The sequence below is a fragment of the Phalacrocorax carbo genome, chromosome 6 (genome assembly GCF_963921805.1).
Source record: "Phalacrocorax carbo chromosome 6, bPhaCar2.1, whole genome shotgun sequence".
NCBI lineage: Eukaryota > Metazoa > Chordata > Aves > Suliformes > Phalacrocoracidae > Phalacrocorax > Phalacrocorax carbo.
Window position 1 is genome coordinate 47,285,173 of NC_087518.1, and position 16,142 is coordinate 47,301,314.

The window sequence follows — 16,142 nt, forward strand, 5'->3', positions numbered from 1 at the left end:
AAGGATTTTGTTAAGTGAGAATGTTAAGTGAGCCAAAAGCTACAAGAACGTTGCTGTGGGCCCCATCTGGGAAAATGCCACAGATGCGATATTGTGGGAGTATGTAAGAGGATAAGTGGTAGGAAAAATGATATCTCAACATATATAAATCCTCAAAAATACATGAGGGTATAAAGTCTTAATATTAATTTCAGTGATATTTAGGGAATTTTTTTAAACTGGTACCTCTAGGGGCTGAAGTAAAAAGTCCCCCTTAGTATAAATGTTTGATTGAATTCCCAGTGTGCCAAAGTCATTGGGTATCACTAGTAATCTGGAGTTACATGAACTGAAATAATGATTAGTGTAATCGAATCCAGCCCAGGGCTTCAAGGCACAAGATGATCATTTGTGGTCATCAGGAAGGAAATCTTCCATCCCTGCGCAGGGTTGCTTAATGGGTGAGGTGCATCAAAGAAAGTGTTTTGTTTGGTTTTTATTTTCTTTCACAGATCACTCAGGGGTGACTACCAAGTTATGAACTCATCTGTTGAATTAAGTCATTAGAAACAATCCTCAGGAGGTCTCGCTACTCAAATATTAGTGAAAGAAGGTACAGAAGATCTCACCTGTGTTAGTTTCCTAAAAACTAAGGGCAACACTGTAGCTCAGCCTGTATCTCTGTCCAAAGGAATAAGGATGCACCAGAATATCTCTTACACCTCTTCATGAAGAATTTGTACACCAACATCTGGGCACAACATGGGCTCTTCTGACCAGCGTCAGAGGACTAGAGGGGACCTTGGCCAAAACTTTTTCTCAGTCTGTGCTGTTGGACAGCAAAAAGTAGCTTAAATTGGAATGGGGCAGCAATAAAGAAACACTCAGGGGAAAACAGGGAAGGAACTATGGCTCTGAGGTGTTGTGTTTGGGCAGCAATTTTTAATTAATACAGTAATTGTATTAATTTGGTCAGGGGAGCTAGACTGTGGTGCATCACCCGCACTGTAGTGACTTTTCCTGTTGCTCATGAAGCAGCTAGACCTGGCCAGGTAGTGTGGAGACACTCTGTGCGCTAAAAGCAGCCACGCAGGGAGACTGCGGCCAACTAATGTATGTTCACATCATGCCTTCCTTTCTACTGATTTTCTCAGAGGGCAAAACCTTGGAAGCTAGTCTTGAAAATGCTGTAGACAGCTCAAGATGCTGACCCAACATGAGAGGTGTTTCCTCAGGGTATCATAAACGAAAAAATAAAACCCTCTCTGAAAGCCTTGGCAAAGGGAAGGAGAAATATCTGAGCAATGTATTTCGACTAAAGGCCCTAATTTTAACACTGGAGTGTCACGTACATAATCCAGAAGGACATCTCTTCTACCCAAAAGGGCTTCACATTCCTCCTTTTTTAAACTCACATTCTTAGGTGGGTTATTTACAGCCTTTGCCTCCATGAGTGACGTTATTGATAAATTCCATAACCACTGTCAGTAAGGAACTGTGTAGGTTAAAATAAACATTTACACTGAGCCAGGAAACCCTTAAATATGACACCCCCGCCCTTTTTTTATTTAAACCAGAGGTACAAGATTCCTCAAGCACAGGTCTTCACTGGAAATTTTCCAGCCTGAGCCTTGTTATTGGACCATTACTGCATTACTGTAAAATCTCCTATTGATTTCAGCCATTGTCATCTGCTGGGAAAAAATACCCTGTTCAAGGTTTTAATCACAGCTGTAACCTCCAAACAGACCAGAAAGGGACACAGAGCCAGTGAAGAACTCAAATCATTCACCTAAAATGATCCCATTAGCGGACCCGTACCAGGCGGCTGGACAGCTATGTTTCCATCCTAGAGTGTCTTTGAGGCAGGAGAGAGGGCGTTTATAATGCACATTCCTGAGCCAGCTGGTGATCTGCGTTTCAGGAGAGATGCAGCTTGCGAACACAAGAGGATTGCTGTTCTGGCTATTCTGAAATGAGTGTCAGGAAGTGGATACATTTTAAAAAGTGACTTGCTCTCTTTCCTGAGCCTGTAATGAGAGCAATCAGAGAAGCAAGATGACTCGTCAGAAAACATGTACCGCTGGATACTGAAGGAACAAATCTAAGCCTCTCATTTATTAATCTCAGTTACATGAGATAGACTAACGGATTAAATGTATTTGTAATTTGGTTGACGGTAAAAGTTTTCCCTGACTCTGATGATCTGAAGTTTTCCAAATCTCCCTTGTTTAAATGCACATTTAAACCAAAAATGACATTTCAGAGGTAAGATGTGATGGACTGGGGACAGATGTGTGTTTGTGGATCATTTGTTAATACATAGATGTTGAAGAGTTTGTCAGCAGTGAAACCTATGGGATGGAGGGTAGAAACGAGTACCCTCACCAGTGAAACGTATAGAATGAAGGAAAGGGATGTTAAGTCTGACTGTCTATGGACTCAGCTCTCAGCAAGTGCTTTTCTCAAGGAGTTTTGGTGCCTGGTTCACAGATTGTAGCTGTCATGGAGCACACATCACAGAGCCATCCATTATGAATGTGTCTGTCTTTTAACTCGAGGTGCGGGAGAAGTACAAAGATAAATTAAGTCCTCCCTAAATGAAAGAATGGATGACTTTCTGAAGTCATACAAGACAAAACTCAGGCATGCAAAGCACAGGCACAGCCTCTGGTGAAAGACGTGTGGCCTTGGTCTCTGCACTGGCTCATCTGGAAAATCATGGCGTTATATTCAGACCTTTCTGCAGTTTTGACTGCAAAGATTATATACTGCGAAGAAGTGGGGCTCTTGAACTTCTAATATATGTAATTAAGACACCCAGAACGTGTTAATGCTCCTGAATGAGTCCAGAATCCAAGACCCACCTGCAAGCTGCTATTTGCTAACGCAGCCTTAGTGTGAGTGCATTGATGATTGAAACTACCAACCGGAGCAGATCTGGGAGCAAAGGTATGAGGAGTACTAATATATCTGCAGAAAACAACAGCTAATTAGCTGACTGTGGTTTCTGCAACGTCTGGTTGTTCTTAGCCTGTAGCAGCCTTATGAGCCTTTCTCTTATTATGAGGTGACAAGACTATCACCCTTGTAGGTATTCAGATGCCTTGACTTCTGTGGAAGTTAGGTGGCTCAACACTTTTGAGGCTCTGAGTCATAGTTTCTTTGGTTAATGGATTTCAGCTGCAAAACTTGTAGTCAGTTGTGAATCAGATGACTATGTTGGTGTTGGTTATAAGTGAAACACCTCATCTTGGTCAAAACCAATGTTTTTCTTCATGTGTAGTACCTCTAAAATCTACCTGTGGCTTGTTCCAGTCCTCTTAAAGTTATTACTGCAGGGCCTGTCACATGAAGAAGCATCCCTACTTCTATTAGTGGTGACAAGGAGTAATTAAGTCTGTAGCACAGAATGACACCATTTTTGTGGGATTTCCTTGCAAGTCTAGGAAGATGGTGAAATATATTCTTCTTTCCAGGCTCAGAACAGGGCCTAGAAATTGGGTAAACTCTCAGATTTGAAAAGCATTCACCTTTGCTTAAACTGTAGATGCGACCTAAGTTTTAATAAGGTACTTACAGACATAAAATGAAAGTAAAATTACTGTGATTGTTGGCTTTTATTTAAATCTCTATGGAATCACTCAGATGTGGAAAGATTGCCATATAGTAAAGGATGTGTCAGACATAATTTTGGTTTGTGAAAACCTGAAAGTGATATTAACGGAACCTACGTACAAACAAAAGTGAACTTGTCTAATCAGCTCCATTTTCAAGCCAAAGGAAAAACAAAAAGAAGACAGGTAATATGTGAATATTTCATTTTTAAGATCAGCATTTTATGCGTAACTGATTTGATGTAAAAATAAATACATCACTTTTAACTTGAAATACTTCTATCTGCTTTTCTGTGGCAGGTTCACCATTTGTAGAACAGAACGACTATAAACTCTGGGATGCTTTTTGTTCTCTGCTTGTATGGCAAAAATACAATGTAATGTTAGTCCATGGTTAAGGCTATAATGTACGCTGATAATATAAACAACAACATTAATCTGTTCCTTGTAGAGGACAGTGTACACAATACAGTGGGTATCATTACATGCTCTATCATGTTAACAAAAGTAAGAAGAAAACTTTTCATTCCCAAATTTTAGTGAAGCTGTCTTTAAAGCAGAAGTAAACACAGATGTAAGATTTTCCTTGTAACTCCAAGGTTTATTTATACACCAGGAAACTTGTTGATGTTTAATATTTGTTCAAAAGCCTTCAGTAGTAACTTCTACCAGCTAAAGACACACAATTGTCAAGCAGCAAAACTGAACTCAGCCAACAGGCAATTTATGACTCTATTCTGTGCTTCTGTTTTCTACAGGTAACAGCAAATGTCAGCGTGGATGCACTCAGGAAACTCATCACTTGACACTAGAAAGAAGGGTGACCTGCCCCTTAATGCAGCCCCTCTCCTTGCTTCTGAGAAGTGGTTCAGGAAGTCACTGGACTTCATCTTGGCATTTCAAACACATTTACCTTTGCTCAAATAGCTGGGCCGGGGGGAGGGAGGGCGGTTGCTGTACCTAATATGTTTGAAGCGGGTGGTAAGGTTTTGTTCTTTGGGCAAGAAAGAATAAAACTCCTTTGGCAGCAGAGGAGTTGAGGCTGGACAGTCTTACAAACATCTTTCCAGGGCACAAGGTAGGATCAAAATAAAGTGAGTTCAGGGGCCTGAGTGCAGACATCGTTCTCCTGAAGTGAGACTGTTTGCCACTGATAGCTCCTGCTGCCTGCTGATGCTGCCAGGCCCCAGGCAAGAAGTATATTCATAAAAGAATGTAAATTGGATCTCTCAGTGTATTTAAGTTTTTAACTCACTGCCCGTGCTGGTCAAAATCACAGGCTTGGGCAAGGACTACTAGGAACTGCTGCTTGAAAACATTTTCATATAAAAACACTGCAATAAGAGATTGCTCTTTTTGAGAACTTGAGTCTTGGCTATTTTTGTGATTTGCATGGATCTGTTCAGAATCAGGACTGGCCTTGAGCAGCCTTCCAGGGGTGAGGGATCCAAGCTGGAGTAAAGTTTTAAGTGAGCTAGATAGTGTTATTTGTGAATAGAAGTTGTTTTAAGCTGTTTTAAGGAGTTACAGGGAGTTCAAGGAAGGATTAAGCTGTTTGCATACACATAGCTAGAGACAGGATTATGTAGTTCTTGAATGACTGGTTTGATCAGCAATGCTTTACTCTCATGTTCTTTTGCTTGTCTTTTCAGAAAACAGAACAAAATGCTTTATAAACATTTGCTTAATATTTTTTACAGGGATTTTTTAACTTGGGCTTTTTTAGTATATGAACTTAAAAAACAAGCACACTGAACTATCATTATAAACTTTACTCTATCATTTCACTACTATGAGAAAATGCTCCCTACCCATGAATACGAATTAGTCCACAGTTGTTTATGAAGTGTGTAATGGCTGGAGTAGGTTAACACATTTAACAAATAAATGAACCACAAGGCAACCTGGCAAATAAGGGATAAAGAAAATTTGACAGTTTAGATTCTTTACAGAGGCATAAACCCCAACTCCCACCAAGATAATAATAAATAATAAACTTCTCATTTTAATAAAAATGTGTTTTTGGAGAGATAAGAAAATTATATGAATTTATGTTAATGCTACTTGTAGCAGACATCACTATGAATATTAAGAAAGTGCAGCTTATATTTTAATGACAGTTGTAATTTACATTCACAAAATATTTTGTTCCCTATGGTCAATTAAAAGGGTAAAGATTTTACTTCAGTTTTTCTAAATAAATAACTGAAATGAAATGTATTTGTAAATTTCTATGCTGTTGATCTTCCTCTAGGAAGTATTATAATTTTCAAGTAATTTGCAGATTCCTGTCTGGAATAGTTATTTAGACACTGACATTCCTCCTGTGTCTGACCGTGCCTTGATATCAGGGGAATATTTTAGATAGGACTATCCAGGTGCTTTGCTCTAAGGCAGTACCTCTCATTCGATTTTTTTTTTTCTAAAAGAACATTGCTGTTTCATGAACGGTGGGAGGGACATGGCAAAAACCTTATAAAACCTGATCTCTGAATCTTTACTGTATCTTCACAGGAATTTTTCTTGACAGGCAGTTCCTTGGCATTGACTGGCTGTCAGCAGGAGCAGCATATCTCCTGAAAATGTGAGAGTCCGGTTCCTCATATGGAATGGAGGATGCTGTATTAAGACTTCTTGCATTGCATTTTAAACAAATAGTTATGAATTCATCCTAGTCCTGGTTTTAGTCAAAACATGCTTAGCGTTGTAACTGGATGAATACAAAGGTCCAGTCCAACTAAGTATGGGGCAGTACGTGAAGTCCGTAAAGTCCTTGTTGATCAGATAATTCATTCTTGCAAGTAAATCCTAGTGAAGTTGGTTAATGGTCCAGAAGATGAAAGCCTGTGCTCTCCTTAGCTTCATGCCTATGATTCTAGAATCTTAGTTTGATTTTTCCTTAGGGAAAAAAAAGATAACCACCAATCTATGGTGTACTGTATCTTTTTAGGTTCACTTCATCTTTTCCTATGTTTCTGACCCACCAAAACAAGCCAAAATGAACATGCCAAGAATTAAAAAACTGTTCAACTGCAGACAAGAAGAATGTGTGCACCTCACTTTTTGATTGTAAAGTCAGTGTGATTTAAACATGTGCTGAAGCACTTTGCTGAATTTTGACTTGAATATTTGCTCATGCAGTAATTGAAATAATTTTTATAAATGGATACATTAATCTCTATGCTGTAGGACCATTCTCTGCCCAGGCCAAGCAATATGTCACTATTTTATGCTATGATGGATTAAGATTTTGCCTTGTCCTGTTTAAGTGTCCCCTCGATAGGCTGTTAAGAGGAAGAAGATATGGTTATTTAATTATTGCTTTAAAGAAAAGAGGAGTCGTCTTCCTGGATATTTTGTGAAAGAAACTTAAATTTATAACACTGTTTTGGCATTTCCTTCTACAGGCCTAGGTGAATAAGGCGGGGGCCATGCTTCTTTGGGACTAGTGATATGTCTGGGGTAGAAAATAGGTGGTTCTTAGGGTATCTGGAAGCAGATGTAAGAATTTGAGGACAATAACATGCCAGACTTATGTGATAGGTCCCAAAAGGGACTAGGGTTCTTGGTGCTCAGTGTTGTACTACTTGAAATTATGTTCTTAACTCTGCAAATAGAGTTCAAAAGTAAAAGGCAGGTGCTTGAGTTTTCTATACATGGGCTAAAAAGAGTTAAAACAACATAGTAACAGGAGGGAACTTAACCTAGGCAATATGCCGTGCCAGCAGAAACATCAAAAACCCTGGCTCTTTTGTATTCAAGGAGTTCTTTGAGGTCTGCAGTCAGTAAAGTCTGTGAACAAGGATTCAAAGACGGTAATACTTCCTACATTTAAAATGCACAAGGAGCATGGGAGGGAACAGGACATAGCAGCAAAAGCCTTGTGATAAGGATGTTCTCAGAACGAAGGAATTTAGGTTAAATTTTGCTCCAGCTGAGGAGATTCAAACGTCTACCTCCAACCTTCAATGAGAATATTCTTCCTATCAGCAAACTGTCTATTTTACAGTGGTAGCAAGGGATATCTTCTACATCTCCAACTGAAAGTGGGCCAATGTAAAACCAATTATGCAAGAACCATGGGGACAGAGAGAGACCAAGCAAGGGGAAGTCTATGACCTGACAGGTAGAACTGAAAAACAGGGGCGTAAGGACAATATTAATGTTTGAAATGGTGGCCACAGACATAAACTCATTTGCCACTTGACACACAGATGCCTAAAGCTTTGCATTGATATAGTCAAATAAAATTCGCAAAGTATCATGGTATGAGGATGCAGTAAATGAAGTCATCCAGGCATAGTAGAGTTATATTATTATAGTGATTAGTTTTCTGGACATCAGAAGAGACAACAGTGGAGCATAACCAAGGGGACTTTATTAACACAAATCTGCAAACATCTCCATAGGAAGACTATGCTCCAGAGTTCTCAACAATCCTAAATATGTATCAGGTAAGTCAAACCAATGCTTTCTGTGTGCCAGGGGAAGTCCAAAAGTTCCTGACCTCATTGCTAGGAGCAAGAACAAATAGGCACTGATTAGACTCAAGTTAAGTGTATTTCACCTGAGGGCTCATTAACTATAAGAGAAAGGGGATTGGGATGCCTTTTGAATATAATAAAACACAGTGCTTGTAGTGTGAGAAAATACTGCCTTGATGGCAAAAAATGTATATAATGAGTTTTGTGCTAAAATTATAAAGACACAGGTTAAGAAACAGATTTCCAACAATTAACAACTACAAGAGTTAATGTTAAGAAAGTTTGCAATTACTAATATCGATACCAGAAAATATAGTACAAAGAAAAAAGGTAGCATAGTTCTGATGTATAGTCTAAAATTATGCTATAATTGGGTATGATAGTGAATATAATAAAAAGAAGTCTGATTAGCAGATATGGAGATACAAAAAAACCCCACAAGGATAAGGAGGAGATACTACTAAATAAAGATAAAGCTTAGTATTAATGTTAAGTATGGAAAGAATGAAAAAAAGAAATCGGCACACCAGATTTTAAATACAGAGCAAAAGCAAGATATTAAAAGAAATCCTTTATGAAAAAAAAAACCAACAAAACCAACAAAAACCAAACCACAAACTGAAAATCAACAAAAAAGAGAAATGTGGCTAGTGATTCATCAGGAAACTCACCTGAAGGAAAAAAATTAATGACACCAGAAGGCCGTTGGGAGCTCCCTATAGGAGTGTTTTGCTCCTATTAAAAACACTGCATTTATTAATGCCTATACAAGTAGTGCACGGCTGTAAAAGGCTCAAACCAGATCCAGAAGGAAGATGGCTTTGTCACTGATGTTTACCCACACAACATTTTTAACTGAAATGAGGAGGATCTCGTCACTTTTAGTGTTTGATTAGTGCTTGCAGCCGCCCTGGATTCACAGATAATAGTTGACTCATCAGCCCAACACAGGATACATAAACAAGTATCCCAGAAGCTTCCCTGAAAAAGCTTAAATGTTGGAGTCAGGTTATAAAACGCAGAGTTGATGGACATTGGAAGATCTCTGCATTTTAAGGGAATATATTTATTTCTCTGATTCTCTCAAGTCACATACTCCAGGTGATTTAATTTGATATCAATAAGCTTCGTATGTGAAATTCTCCATTTTAGAATTAGAACAGTATCTCTGACTATGCATTGGGACTTACAAAAATAAAGCCCATGTCAGAAGAAAAGATGGAGTTTAAGTAGCACTGAAAGAAAGTGTGAATAAAACAGAAAACCACACAATAATCATACACTGGGCAACCCCCTACAGAATTTATCTTCAGAATACTAGGAGGGAGGCCTTTAAAGCAATTATAAAATGATATCTATTAGCTTTCTTGGTGGATTTATGAAAAACATGACATAGACACAAAGATGTAGACTTAGAACAAAAAGTTTGCACTTTGCAGGAGCAATAATGAGATAGACTTTCATGAGACCATCCATTCTCAGATAGAGCCAGTACTGGCAAAACCAAGAGCCAAACCCCAGAAAGATCTTCTATATGCAAACAAGTGGTCTTTGGCTTTTTTTTCCCTCCCAATGGGGAATAAATTAGAGACATTAGCAGTCCGACTTATCTTTAATAGATGATTTGAGGTAGCTATAAGAGCACGAAGGAGTGCTCAGGAACAAGGTCAAGCAAAGAAAAGGATGCACGAAATGCAAGTGTCATATCTCTGCAAAAATGCATATTAATAAATATGCAAACATGGAAGATCAGCTGATATATTGCAGGGTTTCAAAATACCTGGCTTTGTAATGTGTCTGTCTATGCAGTGACACATGCATAGAAAGGACAATTTTATCATTACAAACAGGGGAGAGTCATGCACCCTCTGGATGCCTCTCTGAAATGTCTGGGACCCAAGTATCTTCCTTCTTCAGGAGGGCACTTCTTTGGTTAGAAACAGAATGCTTAGCAGACAACTTTCCACACTTAAAATAGTTTTGAAATGCCTTCCAAATAAGGATGAACCAAATCAACCTCCCTTCTGAGTCAATAGAAAGTACTATTTTCCACTAAGTCCTGGTGGAGTTAGAGACAAGAAAGCTTACGCTGATGCAAACCAAACTGTGTTTTAGAAAAAGAAGTCCCTTAGGTAAGTACAAGAAAATACCTCTGTGTCATTTAGCACATCATAGAGTCTAAAGAAGAGGCTTATTCTCAATGTATAGGTACAGAGAAAGTGTTTTTCTTGGTAGAATCCCTGCGTTTAATTGGGATGTCGGAGAAACATGAAAAATGCTTTCAGAATTGAATTAGTGTGTGAAACGACTTTCCTCACGCATTGGGTTCAAGTGTTTCAAAAACAAGGAACAAGACAAGACTGTTCATTATAATTTGTTTAATTATTGAACCATTAGTGCCAAAGATTAGGGACACTGAAGAAGTTTAGTAAATAAATGTACTGGGAATAGACATTATATGCTGATTACTTCATGCTGGCTATACAAAATACCCATTTAATGTAATGGAAGCTTTCATTTGGGAATCAGTTTACAGACAATGCCTAAGTTTCAAAAAAGGGTAACTGCCTGCTGAAAGCAATGTCAAAAGCGTTGGATATGTAGGTATAAATATCAAAATAGAAGAGCTGTGTAAGTTATCATATGAGGTTTATGTTATCAAATTTATCTGTAGTGATGTAAACAGATGGCTATTACCATAGATAGAATTAATATATTTTGCATTAAGACCTGCATCCTTTTTCAGTGATTCCAACGTTTTTTTTCCACAGGAAAACTGAGACTTTAATAACTTTTTTTTTTTTTCCTGTGATCACCATGAAAAACAATAGGGACATTGGAATTGCATAGATCATTCATAGATCAGTCTGGGCCTGTAATGCTTTTATACTGGAGATAATCTATTATGGGTTAAAGCAATATAGAGGTGGGTGTATTTTTCATGATAGAACCATGTATCAGGCTGTATTGCAAAATTATGGGCCCAAGAAAGTGCATTTAATAATTAGGCCTTCGTGAGGTCTGATGAAGAAAGAATCTTTGGCTGAAGAAAGAACATTTAGATTACTAAAATAAATAGAAAAAAACTCTTCAGGGATGAATGATGCTGAAAATAAGGTATATTACATTAAAATGTGTGCACAATAAGTTAATAGAGATTACTTGCTTAATTGAAACACTTCTGGAAGAAAATAACAACAGTAACTGCATAAAAGCATTTCAGACATAGGATAGCATTTTGGTAATTAAGATTATGTCTAGACTATGTAGTTATGACTGTTTTGTTTTCGGAGGTGCACCATATTAAGCTATTTAGTTATGAAGTGCAGACTGTAAATACGAAACTATAGGGAAAGAATAAAATGTAAAGAATGAAACGAGCAGAAGTAGGTGATAAATATTGGCTTTGCTACTAATCAGGTAGTGTAAGTTCTGTGCTGCCTGGTTCACAGAATATTTTTCTCTCTGTATAATAAAGTACATTTTGTTGTGTTGGATGTCTGTCTCAAATGCCAAACAAACTGTCTTTCAGAAAAATTATATGGCACTGTTGCATTTCAATGTGTACTGGAAATCTGACAGGAATAATAAAAAAAACCCTAAGACAGGGAATTCAGCTAGGTCTTAAAGGTTTGCAGTGGGAATTGGTGTGCTAACAAGATTTCAGTTACCCTTTGTATATAACTTCTTTTAAGTGTAAACCTGTGCCCTTCATTAATATTTTTTACAATCCACTTAGAAAAAAATAGTAAAATATCTAATAAGAGAGACTTCCAATTGTTTGGGTACTAAATGAGAGAGTAAAATTGATAATATACCTTGCCTAGGAAAACAAAGCATCAACAAAAGAAGAAATTAAGATGCCATAGTCTGGTACTTGGACGCAAAGTAGTAGGAAGAAATGCATTTGTAAAGGAAGATCATTTAAATGTCCATCTTGTCCTGTCCCAAATGTCCTGCTCCCTGCCTTGCTTAAAATGGTCAGCTTTTCCTTGAAATCTAAATTCTCATGATGAAGGTGAAAGATTAACTGTATAATTAAGCAGAAAAGTTTCATGGAAGCAGGTGGTCATTCAGACCATGCGTGTACCAATTCTGTGGAGGTCAAAATTTGACTTATTCCGATATTGGCAGTATCCTTTTAATATCCAACTGCAAGTGGCTTTTCAGCAGTAAAATAATTTTTAATGTAATGTTTCCTACCCTGGACAAAAATAGTTTTTATAATCTAAAGTGGGACTTGAGCCCAGTATCCCAATATATAAAGCCATTACATTAACCAGCTGAGATGCTCTGTCATAAAAAGATAACTACCTTTACATAAATAACTCCTGACTATGCAAGCTGCGCTCGTCTTTGAAGGTGAGAGAGAACATTGTAGTTCATTGTATTATATGAACGATAAAAGTGATATTTATAGACCAGACTACAATGACCCTAGTGATGAGCACTAAGAGATTTACACTTTAAGGGGAAAAGAACTTTTTAAGAACTGATATCATCATCAAACAATTTGTGTTTCTCGGTGAATCCATGAGCTGAGCCTGGTGTTTTAATGACTAGAAATCATGAATATTAAACTGGAGAAAAGTTGACAGTATTTAAATGAGCATCATTAAGAGACACATAAATTAACAGGATTTTTAGTTCTTGTGGAACCGCCGTTTCAATGTTAATTAAACAACTGGAGTGCTCTTGTGCATTCCCAGCAAACTGTCCCTAATGTGTTCTGCTGAATATCATTATGGGTGGCTGCCTTGCTGTTTAATTATTTTCAAGCTGATTTTTTTTCCCCATTGCTGCAGTGGTTTTATGCTTGTCTTGCATTCAGAAGGTGATGGGGCTTAATCCCAAAGGAGTCTGTCAGTTTGATCTACATGTGGTGCTTATACTGAAATACCCATTTTTGTAACTAATAAAACATGCACATATAGTGTTGCTGCCTCACCCTGCTGAAAAAGCCCCACTATTGACTGCATTGTCTTTGTACGTAACAACCATTTGATGACTTACTGGGATTTTAGCAGTAGTTCTCTATCACAGTAGTAATCATTATTTATTCTATTCTGCACACGCAGGTGGTAAAGAATATGAATTTAGATATAGAGAAGGGAAGCAAAATAAGCATGAGATCTAGTTATTTTATAAATGTGAAGAGAAATGCTACACAGAGCACTGTTTGCTCTAGCTGTTTAGCGAATTCACCGTTCAGCTCTTCCTTTACTTCTATCTTATGTATGTGTGCATCAGGAATTAAAGCAGTGTCTCTTTTCACTCTTGGACATTCACTCACCCCTCTCAGTACCATGTCTGAGGGAGAAGAGACTGTGTTGGATTCTCCATTAATAGACCTTGTCTTGCCAATCACTTGTAACCGGATCTGCATCCTTCCCTTCTCATGGCAGCCGGCACTCCGTCTGCCTCACAGGAGTCCCCAGAGTCTCACAGAAGACACTCCCTCAGACTTTCACATTTATCCAGACTGCATGTTAGGCTGCCTGCTCATCCAGAGGCCAGCCACAAGGCTCTACAGACTCTTGGGGTCCAAGACCACTTCTGTTGCTTAGGTGTTTGTCCATGTTACCTCCGCTCTTGTCAGGTGGTCGCCCATACCGTCTGGTCTCTCCAAGCCCAGGCAGATTTCTACATCTAGCACATACAGGTAAACATCCAAGCTAAGCTTCTCAGCGATATTACAGCGTGTACTCTAATCATCATGCTAATGCAACGCCAGGTGCCTACATAGGCTCCATATAAAGGGGCCACTGAGGATTGCTCCATCCTACTCAGTGAAGAGGATGCGGCTATTTTCTGCCCTTTCTGGGCTGCCTAGGCAGAACAGAGCAAAGACTCTAAATAGGCAAATGCCTATTATGTCGTATGCTATTGCCCTGCTTCCTTCCCTGCTACCCTGCAGCATCGTTAGGATCAGAGGACACTGCCTTCAAGTTATGGCTATGTATTACTGAAATCTGTCAAAGCTAAATCTTTCCTTAGAGGCTGCTAAGGCATTCCTACACTGTTTAACCTCAGTTGACCGACAGCCTGGCCTGCAGAATAGAAACGTGGATGGCAACATGACAAATTGCTGGCTGGCCAGCCTGAATATTGGAAAAGGTATTTTTAAATATGTGAGTTGAGGGAAGAAAAAAAAAACCCTAATTTTCTGTCTGGGAGAAGTCAGACTTGGTAGTTGGTGATGTTTCCATACTCTGTACCATTACTCTGTAACTAAGGCAGGCCAAGGAGTGCAAGTGTTAAAAAAGCTCTACTATCCTACACGTTTGTAATGCCTATAACCGTGTATACGAGCCTCTTACTAGTAGCGACAGTGGCTTTCCCCATGGAGCTCAGGAGTCCATAGAGATAATATACTTAGTGTTACCATGTTGAAGTTATGAGAAATAAAGTAGAAGGAAATTAAAAGTCTGATATGATCCTTAGCTTTAGGATTATCTTTCACTCTGAAAAAAAACTTTTTAGCAATTTTCTGGGAAACATGACTGAACATTTGTTGATGGGGGAAAAGTATTTTGCATTCAGACCTCAATTTAATTAAGTAAAAGTTGTTTCTGAATGTTTTTCCTTCCTACCTACTTACTCACAGTTGCCTGTATTAATAGAAACAGTTGATAGATGTCTTCAGGGGAACTTCCTATCTAATTAGTAGATTTTTTCATTCTGCATCTTGCCAATAAAAACAAAATTAAAATAACCAAACAAAGCTAATTATGTGGTGCTTTGAAATCCCTGTCACATAGTTGAACATATATTTCCTCCTCCCCTTGTTGTACATTACATCAGTTAATAGGTATTTATACATGATGCATTTCACTTTTAGCTGGAATGCTGTTGTGACGTGTTTGTTTAGGAGGTGATATCCAGGTTCTTTATGAACTGTTCCTGACTGGAGCAATAAGAAATGAGGTAGTTGTAGTTCACAGAGTAAGCAATCATGCAAACAAGTGCTTGGCTTTATTTGTTCAGACTCATATCCTTGGAGATCCTCGCCCGCCCCAGATCTCCAACTAGTTGGTGACTAGATATGTGAGTGTTGAATGTAGATCTGAAATAGCATAGAGTTCTGGGTGTCTGGATGTGAGATCTAACCTGGGTTAGATTTGGTGCACAATTTAGCCTTACTTTGGTTTGAGACAATGAGAAATGGTGGTCTTCACATGCCACCTCTTAGAAGGTGTACAACTGGGTCTTCAGTACAGATTTAAAAAAAATATTTCCTACAGTCTCTCCAGATTTGTTCCAGACTTAATCAAAATTTAACGCAATGTGATGTTTCAGTTTGGCTCAAGTTAATAGCAGAGTTTATTTGGAGGTAGACCAGCTCTTCAATGAGTCATCTACTTAATAAACTTTAACCAGCTATGACCATTCACGTAGGATTTCCTGACTACAAGGAGGTGGTGACAGGCAGACGTATGTGCAGTTAGGTTCTATACTGGATCAGGTAATATGAAACTCATTGAATACATAATGGATATAGCTGCCAGAGTGGGCAATTATATTTAAGCAATATCTGTGTTGTTTCAGATTATAGAATACAAGAATCTGGCAGAATTGCAGACAGTACTGTGTTTTATTATTTTGAAATATTTGTCTAGGGGTGTGTGTGTTGATTCCTATGACTATATACACCGGTAGGAAGCTGTAAATGCCAGCAGCAAATGCAGACAGTTGAATGGTGCTGCTTGTGCAAAGGCAAAGAGGACTGTACTGGATGAAAATCTCGGCTACAGGTTTCAAGGAGAATGACAAACCTAACCAGAAACAAAAAAGCCCATCAGGCTAGCCAGCCAGCAACATCCACAATAATTTAGTAATCAAAGTAGGAGGCAGGCTTTCTTTTACACAGAAATTTGTAGGAGGAACAATTTAATGTCCATAAACTGAAAACAATGTCTCAAGGGTCATGCCAAATACAAATACCTACCACTGTTGAAGGCTGCAACATACTTATGTTGAAGGGCAATGATCTTCCTCATTTACATACACTACAATGGTCACATTGATATGATTCTGATTCATTAAACCAACTTTCACCTTT